Here is a 15,095-nt window from a genome sequence, read left to right as displayed (position 1 = left end):
ATAGGTTTTTGAATCAAGGCGCTACGGGATGAGATCTTCATTTTCAGATGTTCTGGGTGAGGCTGATATGCCAGGCTACAATCGAATTTTACTCCCATGTATGTGGCAACTGGATGGAATGGTAGTGGCTGTCCTTGGACTTGTATTGAGATGGGTTGATTGGCAAGACAGTTAGTTAGGTGGAAAGTAGTTGCCACAGTCTTGGTTTCATTGAGAAATAGTCTCCATTGCTGGAAATAAGTGGTCAAAGTGTTCATGTCTTGGCTGAGATTCCCTTTAATCCTTTGGGAGTCGTTTGCAGTGTCAGCAACACAGGTGTTTTCAGCATACACATACTTCTCCGCCTGTGTTTCAAGAAGGCTGTATTGAACCAAAGGGGAACCAAAACTACCCCTTGTGGAAGGCCGTTGCAGAGACATTGAAGGTGAGTGATGTTCTCCCTGATTTATGGGATGAAACTTCGGTTGCTACTCATTTCTTGGATGAACCATGCCATCAGCCTACAGGGAATAACTCGCAGCATCTTGGCAGTCAGACCGATGTGCCACAGTGTGGTAGGCCACCATCAGATCAATAAGGACTGCACCAACTTTCTTTCCTTGCTCAAATGCATCTTCTGTGTCTTGAGTCAGATAAAGTACATGATATTGGGTGCATTGTCCCTTCCTGAATCTAGCCTGAACGTGAGGCAGCTGAGGGTCAACTACCTCATTAATCTGAATCAGGATTATGCTACATCTACACTACAGCACTTATGGGGGGGCAGCTGCACCGCTTGTGGCAGAGATGCTCTAAGCTGATGGGAGAGAGCTCTCTCTGCAGCTTAATAACTCCTGCCTCCATGAGAGGTGGTAGCTATGTTGTCAGGAGAAGCTCTCCTGCTGACATAGCCCTGTCTACACCAGCACTTAGATTGGTATAATTTACATAGCTCCCGGGTGTGGCTTATTTACACCCCTGAGTGACATAGGTTATACTGAAGTAACCTGTAGCGTAGACAAGATCTCAGTCTCCACCAATTTATAGGTAGCACACAGCAGAGAAATTGGCTGGCAGATCTTTGGGTCTGGCAATGGTTTCCCTGATTTGGGAACAGCTATGACCTTTGCTCTGAAGCAGGCTTTTGGGATGCTACTGTCCTGGGTACAACAATTCATAAATCAAAGCAGCCAGCTTTCAGTGGTTGGTCCAAAGTGAGAGACAAACTCATTGTGGATTATATCTAGAACAAGAGCCTTGTTAGGCTGCAATTGATGAATGACCAGGTCAAACTCCTGATCAGTGAAAGAAGCCATCAGCTTCATGTCGTCACTTCCTACCATCTCTTAGCAAACCCTATTTTAACTGCATGGCCAAAAGCTTTGTCTCAGTTAGGAGCTCTGTCATTGGCCACCAGCTCTTTCAAATGAAGAGAAAGAGAAAACAGGAAATTATTCATCGCATATGCTAGGTTGCTGTGGGATGTATTGTTATACAACAGTTCTGAAATCAGACTACATGTCATCTGTTGAAAACAAACTTCCCCTCTGTTCTGCCTTGTCTGTACAAAGTCCATGTAAATATGCTAAATCAGCACAGCCACAGGGAACACTAAAGATGGCCAAGCCAGGAGAAAGGCACCCAGGATATTTTGTCCATCCAATTTTTTTTTTAAGGTTTAATCAGAGCAGGTAAGAAATTAAATACAAAATATTCACTGAAGGGCTCCTCCCTCAGCCAGCTGTAATTTCCAAAATGCAACTCTATTTTAATGGGACTTATTCCTGTACTTAGCTTTAAGCACATGCTATAGCACACTTCAGAGCTCTGCTGAACTGGGTCTTTGCCCTTACCCTGCAATTTTGTACTCTGATAAATTTGTCCCCTGGGCTGCCCATGACTTGGACAAGCACAGTGAACTGTACAATTACAATGCATGAGCCCAAGTGAGAATTAGTGGTGCATGAGCTCACTTGGCAATAGGTTTTCATCAAAATCAGGAGACTGTGAGTATGGTAGCTGAGTAGGTAAAAAGGGCAAAAGGCTAATTAGGCATATAATTTAATTAGAATAGTTGGGCTTCTGAATTATGTTTTCACCACTCCTCTCCAGAGAAAGGGAGAAAGTAAATACATACATTGCCATTTAATTGAAACACGAAAACTGTTTTGGGTGGTTACTTGACTATCTCCCATCAATAGAAGTAGCTAACACAAAGTCCAGGGAACTAGGAAACAGACACATAGTGTCCCAAAGTATAAAGTCAACCTAGCTATAATGAGTAATGGATAAAAATATCATAGAATGGCCCTATTTGTTTATAAAAAGCAATGGGCCAGATTCTCAGCTGGGGTGAATTGATGTTGCCCCACTGACTTCAATGAGGCTGTGTTGATATACAGCAGCTGAGGAGTTGATCTAATAACAGTTCACACTGTAAATGTCCAGTATACTGGGTGGGGATTAGTGTATTCTCATTAAGGAGGAGTTATCCAGAATACTTTATTGATGCTCTCCACTGGCATTATTATTTGTGGCTACAAATGGTTGAAAAATTAACTGAATTCTCAAAGATAAATTATTCTATTTTCTGACTAACTCTAACTGTGATATAATAGAAATATATAGTGATTAGAGTCAGGCAACATGGGGGCGGAGGGGAGCTCGCCCATTTTGATGGCTGTCATCATGGGTCTCAAACTAAAGAGATAATTTGCCGTTCTATCACCTTGGGGCGACTGGGTGCACTGAGGGGACAGTGTGAGGAGAGTTCTTATTTCTGCCTAGCGACGGCAGTGACCTTACTGGGACTGGGCAACAGTTCTTTCACTTTTTATGGCTGCATCCAGCAAGAATCCAGTCCAGAGTTTCTTCATGTGAAAACATATGTACATGAGTCAGGCACATGCCCTCTGGTTAGGGTCTTGCCTACTTGAAAGAGAACCTCTCTCAGCATGAAATAGTGCAGCAAATGTGATCAAGAGAAGGACTAGAACTGGAGCCCTCTTATCTTGGTGAGAAAAATAGGGGGCTAGGAGCACATGTTCTCTGTGAGGGTCTTTCTGCCTTGGTGCCTGCTCCATCCCTGCTGGTCCTCCTTTCAGTGAAAATGCTCAAGGCTGGTGACTTGATGCATTCAACAAAGCTCATATTTCCTTGGGCTTTGGGGGGTAAGCCTGATGTTTTTGGGGTTTGGGCCTGGTTTTTATGATGGGTGAAGCTGCTGGTTTTTATTTTGATTCTTTTTAATTTGTGTCACAGATCCCTAGATCAAAGGATAAGTGCTTTTTCAATACTCTGATAGATATCTGAATACACACATTTTCTTTGGTTCCTAAAAATGCATCAACTACAGCTGCCATCCCCTCAACTTAGCCATTATTGGTTGGCCACTTTCTTGTACATGTCACAGAAGAAGCAGGTCTTGAGGGGGGATTTGAAGGACAAGTGGGTAATGGCTTTGTTAATGATTTCTGGAAGGACATTGCCCATACAAGGGCCAGTTTGAAAGAAGGTGGACAGACAGCCACATGACACACAAAATTATTGCATCTTATCTTCTGCTTATGAATACTCCAGTTTCATTTGTACTGGTGCTTTCCATAGCTGCCTGATCTAGTTGTCCTTCATCAGTGTCCAACTTTCCAATATTTCCTAGTTAAATAATCCTTTAAAACAGTGTTCATTTCCATTAATTAGGCATTTCTTTATATTAAAACTCGGTAAGGAAAGGACTGGTTGGAATAGCCCCCTTCTTATTTGCTAGAATGTCATTACATTAAATTTTTACTGTAGGGGAAGTAATAAGAAGACTATTTTTGCATTTTGGTGGCTTATTTTTCCTTCTGGGTATGAGACAATGCAGTTTCAGTAAACAGATCCAACCATGTGTAATGAGAGTGATTCCAGTGCTTCAGGTTTATTATTCTCACAGTGTGAACTTTAATAAAAATGAATGACTTAGATTAGATACAATTACAGGAACTGGAACTACAAATTGTGTACATATACATGTGTACAGTATAAGCATGAGCTTTATTTTAAAGTGTTTGAATATATTTGTATTATTATGAATATTACCATAGCACCTAAGAGCCCTAGTTCTGGACCCGATTGTGCTAGGCACTGTACAGACTCTGAACAAAAAGTCCCTCCCCCAAGAAGCTTACTATCTTAAGACAAGAGCTACACGGCTAGACAGACAGGGGAATACAAGTAAACAAAGAGACAATATTGGTGAGCATGATAAGCAGTGGTCTCTGCACACCAGCAGAATAAACCTTGTCAATTTTTTGTAGGCATCATAGCCGGGGAGTTTTGTGGAGGGATTTGGGGACAATAATGTAGCTTTGCTGACTGAAGAAGTTAACTTGCGTTAGTGGGGTTTGTGTCAGTCATTGCAACCCCTTGGGTAAATGAGTGAAACTTTCTATCAGTTGGTACAAGGGCCGTTTCACTGTGGTATTTCACCAACTGATTGATAATGAGGATTCAGAGTCCTGTTTCAGAGAGGCACATACCTCATGCATAACTTTAAGCACAAAATTAGGCCTAGTGACTTCCGTGGGACTACTCATGCACTTAACCTTATGCATGTGCTTAGGGAATTTGATTAATTTCTGCCTAAATTTCTAGAGTCACTAATTAAACTTAGTTTCTTACCTGTTTTTTCATCATGCCCACTTGTGATGTAAGCTCATTGATGACATTATGCATCTGACTTTGAATAGTGCAAATGTGGAATGATGCTTTTTATAATTGGAACATATGACATGACTAGAAGAAGGAGCACAGGAGCTACAGTTAATAACTGCTGACTTTTGAGTTATTAGTGCCTGGAAGGAAAAGTAAGGCCAGAGGAAAGCATGTAGCAGGATGGTTTGATTTAAATCACGGCAATTTAAATCATGATTGAAATCACCAAAAGCAAAATCTCAATTTAAATCATTGATTTTAATCAACTTTCTCATTTGTACCTCAGCTATTTTCTAAAGACAGGTGCATTCTCATTAATTGTTATAACCATTAAAACTTGTTGATTTACAATTAAATAGAGCCTTTACACCAAATTTGGCACATCTTTTTGCTACCTGGCAGTGTACACTATAATTATATAAATTTGTGTTAGCAGTCATATAGCTTAATATTTTCATATTCTTATAATTGTACATTTTAAGTAAGTTGGAAAATGGTGACACAATATATTGCTTATTTACTAGATAATTAACTTTTTTACTTATGATATTTTTCAAGCTGCATTAGGATGGTAACTGGAATTTAATTAAACCTACAAAACATCATATAAAATTATTTTTTTTAGTTAAATAAAACAGTATTCAATGTTTTGGATTCATAAACTTCTCTTATCAAAGCATGTTTAACCTTTACACCTAAATGATTTATTAAACAGAGGAACTAACTGTAGTCAGTGAATTAATCTGACTATTTCTTTTCCCAGGCTGAGTGAAAGTGACTGGAGCTGAAGTTCCTACTTGCCTTAGCGTATGTCTTCACTAGAAACACTATAGCCGCACAGCCGAACCGCTGTAGTGTAGACACTTACTACAGGGACAGAAGGGGTTCTTTCATCATTACAATAAATCCACCTCTCCAAGAGTGGGTAGCGAGGTCAATGGAAGAATTCTTCTGTCTAATGGTGTCTACACTGAAGCTTAGGTCACGTTAACTATGTCGCACAGGGTATGACATTTTTCACAGCCCTGAGTCATGTACATAAGCGGACCTAACTGTATAGTGGAAACCAGCGGTAAGTCTCTTGAAACTGAGACTGTCTCCTAAGCTACTCAGGCTGTCCTTCAAATTTATCTTCTCCTTCCTCATTTTTATTCATAGGCTAGAAGAGAAAGATATGTTTTTCTGCTTTCTGAACTCCCAGTCAATTTCTCAACTTTTAATCAATTAGTCCAAATGAAGAAAATATTTATTCTGTTCCTGCAGAAGAGACTACTGCTGTCAAAAGCTGGTTTAGCACTTCAATGAACTCTTGTTCCAGGTGCTTACCTAGTAACTTCCACCAGTGACATTCTTTAAATTGAGAACTTAGCCCATCAGAGTGGAGGTAGGGAAAAGCTATAAAATAGGAGTATGAGACCACCCAGCTGGGCTCAGTGGATGATCATGATGAGCTACATAATGGTGTCTCCTGGAGTCAGAGGCTGGGTCTAGTGCCTATGATGACTTTGCCAGTCTCTCACACCCAGTAGCACAGGATCAAGCCCTTAATACGGTATATGACCTATTGTGCTGTATTGATTAAGCTTGACATCAAAAAAAGCTAGAAACGGGGGAAAACATCTTTCTTTATTTAAAAAAGCAGCCTTGAACTTAAAGTTCATGGATTCAACATAATTTTTTTCTTTAAATATTTTAAGAGATTATAGTAGGTTTAGACCTTAACATATTTTGTATTATATTCAGATTTCATTTTAAACAGCTTTATTTTTTTAAAGAAAAACTTATTGTAATTTAAATACTCTATTTTTTTAATCCGCTCCAGTGCATCGTGAAGTGAGTCATTTGCACACTGAAAATTCCATTTAAACACAGGTATCATCAATCACACCCACTCTCTGCTCATACTACACACACATTTTAACCTAAATTCCTGAGTGTAAGGGAATAAGCTTACAAGATGGTCAGATCAGGCATGGAAAGCCTGCGACTGGTACCACTGATAATCCAGTACAACCTGCTGCTTGGTGACTAAACTGGGAACCACACCCCTCACTGAAGGGTAGGGAGCATGCCACATACCCATTGGAATGAAAAATATCAACCACAAATTCCATCTAGAGCTGATGCTTTAAAGCTAGGTCTTGGCTGAACAAAGGCTAGGGGAGAATACCCTGAACTAAATCCACTGGGGAAAAATTTCCAAGTGGTTGGAATTGCAACTCAGCTGTGCCCTATGGCAACTCCTGCAGTGGTGCTGGCTGCCAAATGTGTTGGTCTCCAAGCTTTTGGGTCTAGTCAGAGAGGGGCTTTAGTTCTAAAGCAAGTTTCTGTCTCCTTATTTTTTCCTGCCTAGGTGGACATGCTGAAGGTTCGAGTATAATGGTCACCCTCGTCAAACTTGTCTGTTGGAATGTGAGGACAATATGCTTTGGTATGTCAAATGTTCTAGAGGAGGTCAGTGACCCTACAAAGTCTGTCATCATTGACAAAGAGCTGGAGATGCTTGACATTCATGTAGCCACCATCTCTGAAACTGGACTAGTTGACGCAGGCTCTCTGTGTGTGATATCCATTACACCTGTTTCTGGAAAGAAAAAACAAATAAACAAGACCACAGCAAACTCAGGATGACTTTTACAGTCAAACATTCATTAGTAGCCATGGTCAAATGTCCCGTTGAAACATCAAAATGTATCGTATCACTAGTATTGTCTACCACAGGTGGCTTTGCCAGCATCATCAGTACATATGCCGGAACACTTTCTTTTATCTCAGAAAAAGTCCTTCTCTTCAATCAACAGCTTGACAGTGGTATCAGTAAGCTTCCACTAGGTGAGTGACTCTATCTGCTGGGACACTTCAATGCTAGAGTCAGCTCAGGTCAAAAGATGTGACTACTATGCATTGGCCACCATAGAGTGGTGGAAATGAATGACAGTGTGCAAAGACTACTGAAGCTCTGCCCCCATAGAGGACTGTGCATTATCAACACATACTTCCAAGGCAGTCCTTACCAGACAGTCTTCAGAGCTGGACACTGGCACCAACTGGATTTAGTTGTCACCCATAGAGAACATCTACAGTGCAGACTGTAACACAGACCATACGCTTCTATGCTGCAAAATAAAACTTTCACTACAGAAGTCCCATTGTACCACACAATGTTGTTGATATTCATGTGTGGGCAACAACACAAAATACCAATGAAGGAGTCTCCAATTAATTACAAATCTCAAGGAAGCTGTGTCATCGATTGCATCTTCCCTGAATGTTGATGCAGCATAGAAAACATTCAGAATGAATGTCTATACAGTACTGCTGCAACTTTAGATTTTGGTAAAAAGCCTGTATAAGAAAAAGACTGGCTTGCAGCATACTCTGAAGAAATGATTCCAGTTATTGAAGCAAAATACACAGTGTATCACCACCATAACATGAACCCCTCTCCTGAGGCATGCTAACCTCAGATTGGCCAAGAGTGCATTGTAATGAACAGCAAGGCAATATGCTCCACCCTACTGGCTCAAATTATGTGAGAATATACACATGTCGTTAGAGAATAGAGATATAAGAGATATTCATGACAGAATCAAGAAAGCAATAGGTCCTTCAGCCAAGAAAATTACCACACTCACATATTTTAATGGAGACATCATCATTGACAGATAATGCTGGGTGGAATATTATCATGAACTCTATTCATATGAAACCACTGTTTCTGAAACAGCACTAAATGTGATCCCCAGGCTCCAGATTATTGAACTTGATATAGAACCATCTATAAATGAGCTTGAAAAGGCAATCACTTCCCCAGCACCAGAAAAGGCTACCGGAAAATATGGAACTCCAGCTGAAGTATTGAAACAAGGAGGACAGGCTGTGCTTAAATATCTGTACAACGTCTTGCTTGCCTGCTAGAGGAAAGGAGGGGTACCACAAGACATGAAGGATGCCAACATCATAAATCTGTATAAAAACAAAGCAGATTGAAGTGACTGCAACAACAACAGAGGAATTTCTCTCCTTAGTGTTTCTGGTAAGATATTTACATGGGTCATTCTCAAAAAACTGCAAGTTCTTGCTGAATGTGAATATCCCAAAGAGTCAGTGCAGCTTCCATACCAGAAGATCAAATATTGACATGGTCTTGGCAATAAGGCAATTGCCAGAAAAGTTTCAAGAACAAGGAAAACCTCTCTACATAGCCTTCATAGATCTTACAAAGGCTTTTGAGCTGGTCAGAAGAAGGGGCCTTTTCCAAATGCTAGAGAGAACTGGTGGCCACCAAATCCTCCTCAGTCTGATTTGATTCTTCCATGATGGCATGAAGATGACAGTTCAGTATGATGTTGACCAATCTGACAGCTTTGAAATCCACAGTGGTGTGAAACAGGGATGTGTTTTGCATCAGCACTCTTTGCTATATTCTTCTCTCTGCTGCTTTCTCATCTAGCACCGAGGGTGTAAAGCTCCATACAAGATCAGATGAAAAAACTCTTCAACATTGCTCCTCTAAGAACAAAAGTTAAAGTCAAACATCTGCTGATAAGCAAACTTCTTTTTCCTGATGGCGCAGTGCTCAGCTCACACAGCGAAGAGGGGCTCCAGCAACTTTGCAATAGCTTTGTGCTACCTTTTTGATGAATTTTGGACTCTACCCATCAGTCCAAAGAAGACAATGATTATGGTACAAGATGTGTTGACTGCACCAGAAATTTTAATGGAGGGCACCATACTAGAAGTTATGCACAAGTTCTGCTACCTAGGATCAATGGTATTGGATGACTTATATCTAGATGACAAGCTTAATTCTTTCATTGAGAAGGCATCCATCACATTTGGCTAACAGACCAAGCACCTCTGAGATAGACCCAAATCTTGGTGTTCAATGACAGTATATCTGGCATGCATATTAAGCATACTGCTACATGGTGACAAGACCTGGACCACCTACAGCAGATATGAAAAAATACTAAACACCTACCATTTCCACTATTTTTGCCATATTCTAAATAGGAAACCAAAGTTTCTGATACTGAAGTACTTGAGAAAGCAAAATTACAAAGTCTGATCTCTATTCTCAAACACAGATGTCTCGGTTGCCTTGGTCATCTGCACCAGATGGATGATGGACACATTCCAAAGGATCTCCTTTATGGAGAACTTGTGGATGCTACTGGGCTGACCTAGGCTCAAGGAAAAGGGTGTTTCCAAGAGGGACTTGACAATTTTCAACAGCAAGCTGGGAAGATGCACCAACAATAGACTACACAGGAGGGCTGTGCTGCACCAGGGAATTAAAGAAACTGGAGAGGTGACTGAGAGAGGGGGAAATGAAGAGGAAAGCACAACAGGCCTCAAACTCTCATAGACTGTTTCATCTTTTGGCTCTGTGCCTTATGACTGCATTATCTCTGGCAAACGCTCATAGACCTTAAGGCCAGAAGGGACCATCATGATCATAGAGTCTGATCTCCTACATATTGCATGCCACAGGACCTCACCGACCACCTCCTGTAATAGACCCCTCATCTCTGGCTGAGTTACTGAAGTCCTCAAATCATGGTTTAAAGACTTCGAGTTATAGAGAATCCACCATTTACACTAGTTCATGCCTGCATGTGACCTGTGCTCCATACTGAAGAGGAAGGCGAACCCCACCTCCCCAAGGTCCCTGCCAATCTGACCTGGGGAAAATTACTTCCCAGCCCAAATATGGTGATCAGTTAGACCCTGAGCATGTGGGCAAGACCCACCAGTCAGACACCTGGAAAAGAAGTCTCTGTAGTAACTCAGAGCCCTCCCCATCTAGTGTCCCATCACTGGCCACTGGAGATATTTGCTGCCATTGCTTGACTGTTACTCGAGAATAGGACTTTTTAGCTTCTCGTGATGCTGTAGCACAATACATAGTAACTTCTTTGGTGCTTACACTGTTGTCTTTCAAGATGGATGGTTGCCGTTCAGTTAAGGGAGCAAGACTTGAAACTTAATTCTATTCAATGTGGAGGAGTACAGCTAAAGTCATATTCCCACACACTTCCTCCATTTATAATTGTACTGGAATGCAACCACCAAGCAATCCCTACTGAGCACAATACAAGAACTTGTAGGATCAAGGCCAATATGTACCTTCATTTCTGACAAAGTACAATAGGTCAACTGGTTAATACTACTTAATGAGCTTTTCTACATCACCATTCTGCAAGGTCTCAGTTTTATTACTAAGGCTTTTCCCCCAAGGTAAATTACATGTTACTGTCCAAATGGAAAAAAAAGCATTTAATTTTGAAGCTAGGATTAAACACTTGAATTTTTCATAATTATTTGGTTATTTTCATATAGCACTTCTATTAATTGATTATGCAAGTAGAACAGAAAGGGCATACTCTTCTCATTAAACTGAGCCTCCTGTTTAACAATCCTCATTTGAAGGTCATTTATGGTGGGAAGATGCCTTTTCATTGATTTGCAAGTTGTTGCTCTCTCTGCCACTTCAAGCCAACTGAGTTTACAAAGACTATTAAACCATTGCTAAAAACTAGTTTTAATACAGAAAGAATGTCTGACCCTTAAGATGCTGAGAGTGCCTCCTGGGAGTGCATGAGAACTTGATAATGCAGTTGGATTAGAAACTGTGACTGCAAGCAAAAGTGGAACTAACTGCTCTATTTTGATTGTCCCAGCTAAAAGAAATAAAAATGGCTAAAAAGTGAAGAGTAAATCAGTGTTTACATTTTCAGTTAATATAACGTGTCAAATAACAGAACATTTTGTTAAAAACATGCTCTAATTCACAGCATCCTTTTAATGTGTTGCCAAAAAGTTGATTGAGTTCACTTCTGCAGAAGCAAAAGTATATACTGTGTATATGTGACACAGAAGCCCCTTAGCGGTTTACTACTCTGCGTCAGCAATTCTTGTCAGGCCTGACATACTCACCAAACCTTACATATTGTTATGATGTATACCCGAAAGGTGGCATGTAATACATCATTGGAAAACAAATAGCTCACTGATCATTAATAATTCTGTGTGATGTATGTGCTAGAATTATGTTCTTAAAATGTTTGGCAAGCAGTGAATAAACCTGGCATGCCTTAGACAAAGGAATGTGTATTTGCTTTCATAGACTTTAAGGTCAGAAGGGACCATTATGATCATCTAGTCTGACTTCCTGCACAAAGCAGGCTACAGAATCTCACCCACCCACTCCTTTATCAAACCTGTGTCTGAGCCATTGAAGTCCTCAAATCATGGTTTAAAGACTTCAAGGTGCAGAGAATCTTCCAGCAAGTGACCCGTGCCCCACGCTGCAAAGGAAGGTGAAAACCCCCCAGGGCCTCTGCCAGTCTGCCCTGGAGGAAAATTCCTTCCCAACCCCAAATCTGGTGATCAGCTAAACCCTGAGCATGTAGGCAAGACTCACCAGCCAGACACCCAGGAAATAATTCTCTGTAGTAACTCAGATCCCACCCCATCTAATATCCCATCACAAGCCCTTGGGCATATTTACCGCTAATAGTCAAAGACCATTCTCATTATACCATCCCCTCCATAAGCTTATCAAGCTTAGTCTTGAAGCCAGATATGTCTTTTGCCCCCACTGATCCCCTTGGAAAGCTGTTCCAGAACTTCACTCCTCTGATGGTTAGAAACCTTCGTCTAATTTCAAGTCTAAACTTCCTGATGGACAGTTTCTATCCATTTGTTCTTGTGTCCATATTGGTACTGAGCTCCCTGGTATTTATTCCTCTGATATATTTGTAGAGAGCAATCATATCTCCCCTCGGCCTTCTTTTGGTTAGACTAAACAAGCCAAGCTCTTTGAGTCTCCTTTCATAAGACGGGTTTTCCATTCCTCAGATCATCGTAGCCCTTCTCTGTACCTATTCCAGTTTGAATTCATCCTTCTTAAACATGGGAGACCAGAACTGCACACAGTATTCCAGATGAGGTCTCACCAGTGCCTTGTATAACAGTACTAACACCTCCTTATCTCTACTGGAAATACCTTGCCTGATGCATCCCAAGACCGCATTCGCTTTTTTAATGGCCATATCACATTGGCGGCTCATAGTCATCCTGTGATCAACCAATACTCCGAGGTCCTTCTCCTCCTCTGTTACTTCCAACTGATGTGTCCCCAGCTTATAACAATAATTCTTGTTATTAATCCCTAAATGCATGACCTTGCACTTTTCACTATTAAATTTCATCCTATTACTATTATTCCAGTTTACGAGGTCATCCAGATCTTCCTGTATAATATCCCGGCCCTTCTCTGTATTGGCAATACCTCCCAGCTTTTTGTCATCCGCAAACTTTATTAGCACATTCCCACTTTTTGTGCCAAGGTCAGTAATAAAAAGATTAAATAAGATTGGTCCCAAAACCGATCCTTGAGGAACTCCACTAGTAACCTCCCTCCAGCCTGACAGTTCTCCTTTCAGTACAACCTGTTGTAGTCTCCCCTTTAATCAGTTCCTTATCCACCTTTCAATTTTCATATTGATCCCCATCTTTTCCAATTTAGCTAATAATTCCCCATGTAGAACCATATCAAATGCCTTACTGAAATCCAGGTAAATTAGATCCACTGTGTTTCCTTTGTTTAAAAAATCTGTTACCTTCTCAAAGGAGGAGATCAGGTTGGTTTGGCATGATCTACCTTTTGTAAAACCATGTTTTACAGTACAACCTCACAATAACGCGCCCCGCCATAACGCGAAATCGCATATAACGCGATCATAAGTTGGCTCCCCTTTAAGGCCTAATACTGTACTGTACCAGTGGTCCCCAACGCCATGGCGCCCGCCGGGACATTGATGTGCCCCCGCCTAGTGCCCAGCAGGGGAGAGAAGCTGCGGCCCCGCGCCTGCCGGGGACAGAGAACTCCGAGGCTGCGGGTGCCGGTGCTCTCTGTCCCCGGCAGGCATGGGGACGCGGCTCCTCTCCAGTTTGGAGAGAAGCGGAGGCCCCGCGCCTTCTGGGGACAGAGACCTCCAGGGCTGCAAGCACCGGTGCTCACTGTCCCCGGCAGGCGTGGGTCCCCGGCTCCTCTCTGGCTTCTCCGGGGCTGCAGGTGCCAGTGCTCTCTGTCCCTGGCAGGCCGGAGAGAAGCCACAGCCCCACGCCTGCCAGTGACAGAAAACTCCAAAATAAGTCTTGAAAAATTGTTGGCGCCCACCACACTCTTCTCAAAACATGAATGTGTTACTGCCCACAAAAAGGTTGGGGACCACTGTCGTAATACTGTTCGTGTTTTGCCGGAATACTGTACAGTACTTTTTTACGACATTTATAAATAAACCGCGTTTTTCCAGTGTTATAGGATAAAGTGACTTGTGGCCATTGCAGATCTATTGCACTTACTGTAGTTCTCAGGTTGTACAGTACATGTGTATGGTGTTTGCCTATGAAGTTGTTATTAATTTCCTATACTGTATTTTAAAAAATATTTTACCGTTATGGATACGCCAGTTCGCAAACACAAGTCATTTTCTGCCCAAGCGAAATTGTACGCCCTGGATCAACTAAAGAAGGGCAAACAACAAACTCAGCTTGCTAGAGATCTAGGAATTAGCGAGTCCAGTCTGCGAGGGTGGGAAAAAAAAAAGAAGAAAAGCTCCATAGTCTACCCTGCATTCTTGAAGAGGAAACTGGTTTACAGCGCAAAAAGGTCAAGTTTGCTAATGACGAAAGCCTAGTTTCAGCCTTGTATCAATGGTTTGTCCAGGCTCACTCAGAAGGAGTTCCTATTTCTCGCCCGATTCTGAAAGCTCAAGCAGAGAAATTTGATCGCCTTATCAATGTAAATTAATCCAAATTTAAGGCGAGTAATGGCTGGCTGGACAGATTCAAGAAAAGGCACACTATAAGCCAAGTTCTTGCGTCTGGGGAAATCCACTCAGCTGATAAAGAGGCTGCTGATTCCTACCCAATTGAGCTTAAAAAGTTGCTGGAGGAAGGTTGCTACACAGCCGATCAAGTTTACAACTGCGACGAGACTGGTTTATGCTTTAAAATGTTACCCAATCGCACCCTCGCAACCAAGACTGACAGTCACAGACGAGAAGGCTTTAAGCAGAGAAAGGACCGAGTCACTCTCTTGTTTTGCGTCAACAAGTCTGGCAGCCACAAACTCAGACCTCTGATGATCGGAAAAGCGAGGTCTCCCAGATGTTTTCATCATGTTAATATGAAAGCCCTTCCCTTTGAATACACCAACAGCAAGAATGCATGGATGAATAGCTCCATATTTAAAGACTGGTTCCATAAAACTTTCGTGCCAGCCGTTCGGGCTCATTTGTGAAAACTGAAGCAGGAGGAAAAAGCTCTCCTCCTGCTAGATAATTGCCCTGCCCACCCCACAGCGGAAAATCTTGTCAGTCATGACGGCAAGATTAAAGTCTCTTATC

The sequence above is a fragment of the Emys orbicularis genome, chromosome 1 (genome assembly GCF_028017835.1).
Source record: "Emys orbicularis isolate rEmyOrb1 chromosome 1, rEmyOrb1.hap1, whole genome shotgun sequence".
Classification (NCBI taxonomy): Eukaryota; Metazoa; Chordata; order Testudines; family Emydidae; genus Emys; species Emys orbicularis.
The sequence above is the reverse complement of the archived record's forward strand: the minus strand, read 5'-3'. Positions refer to the sequence as shown.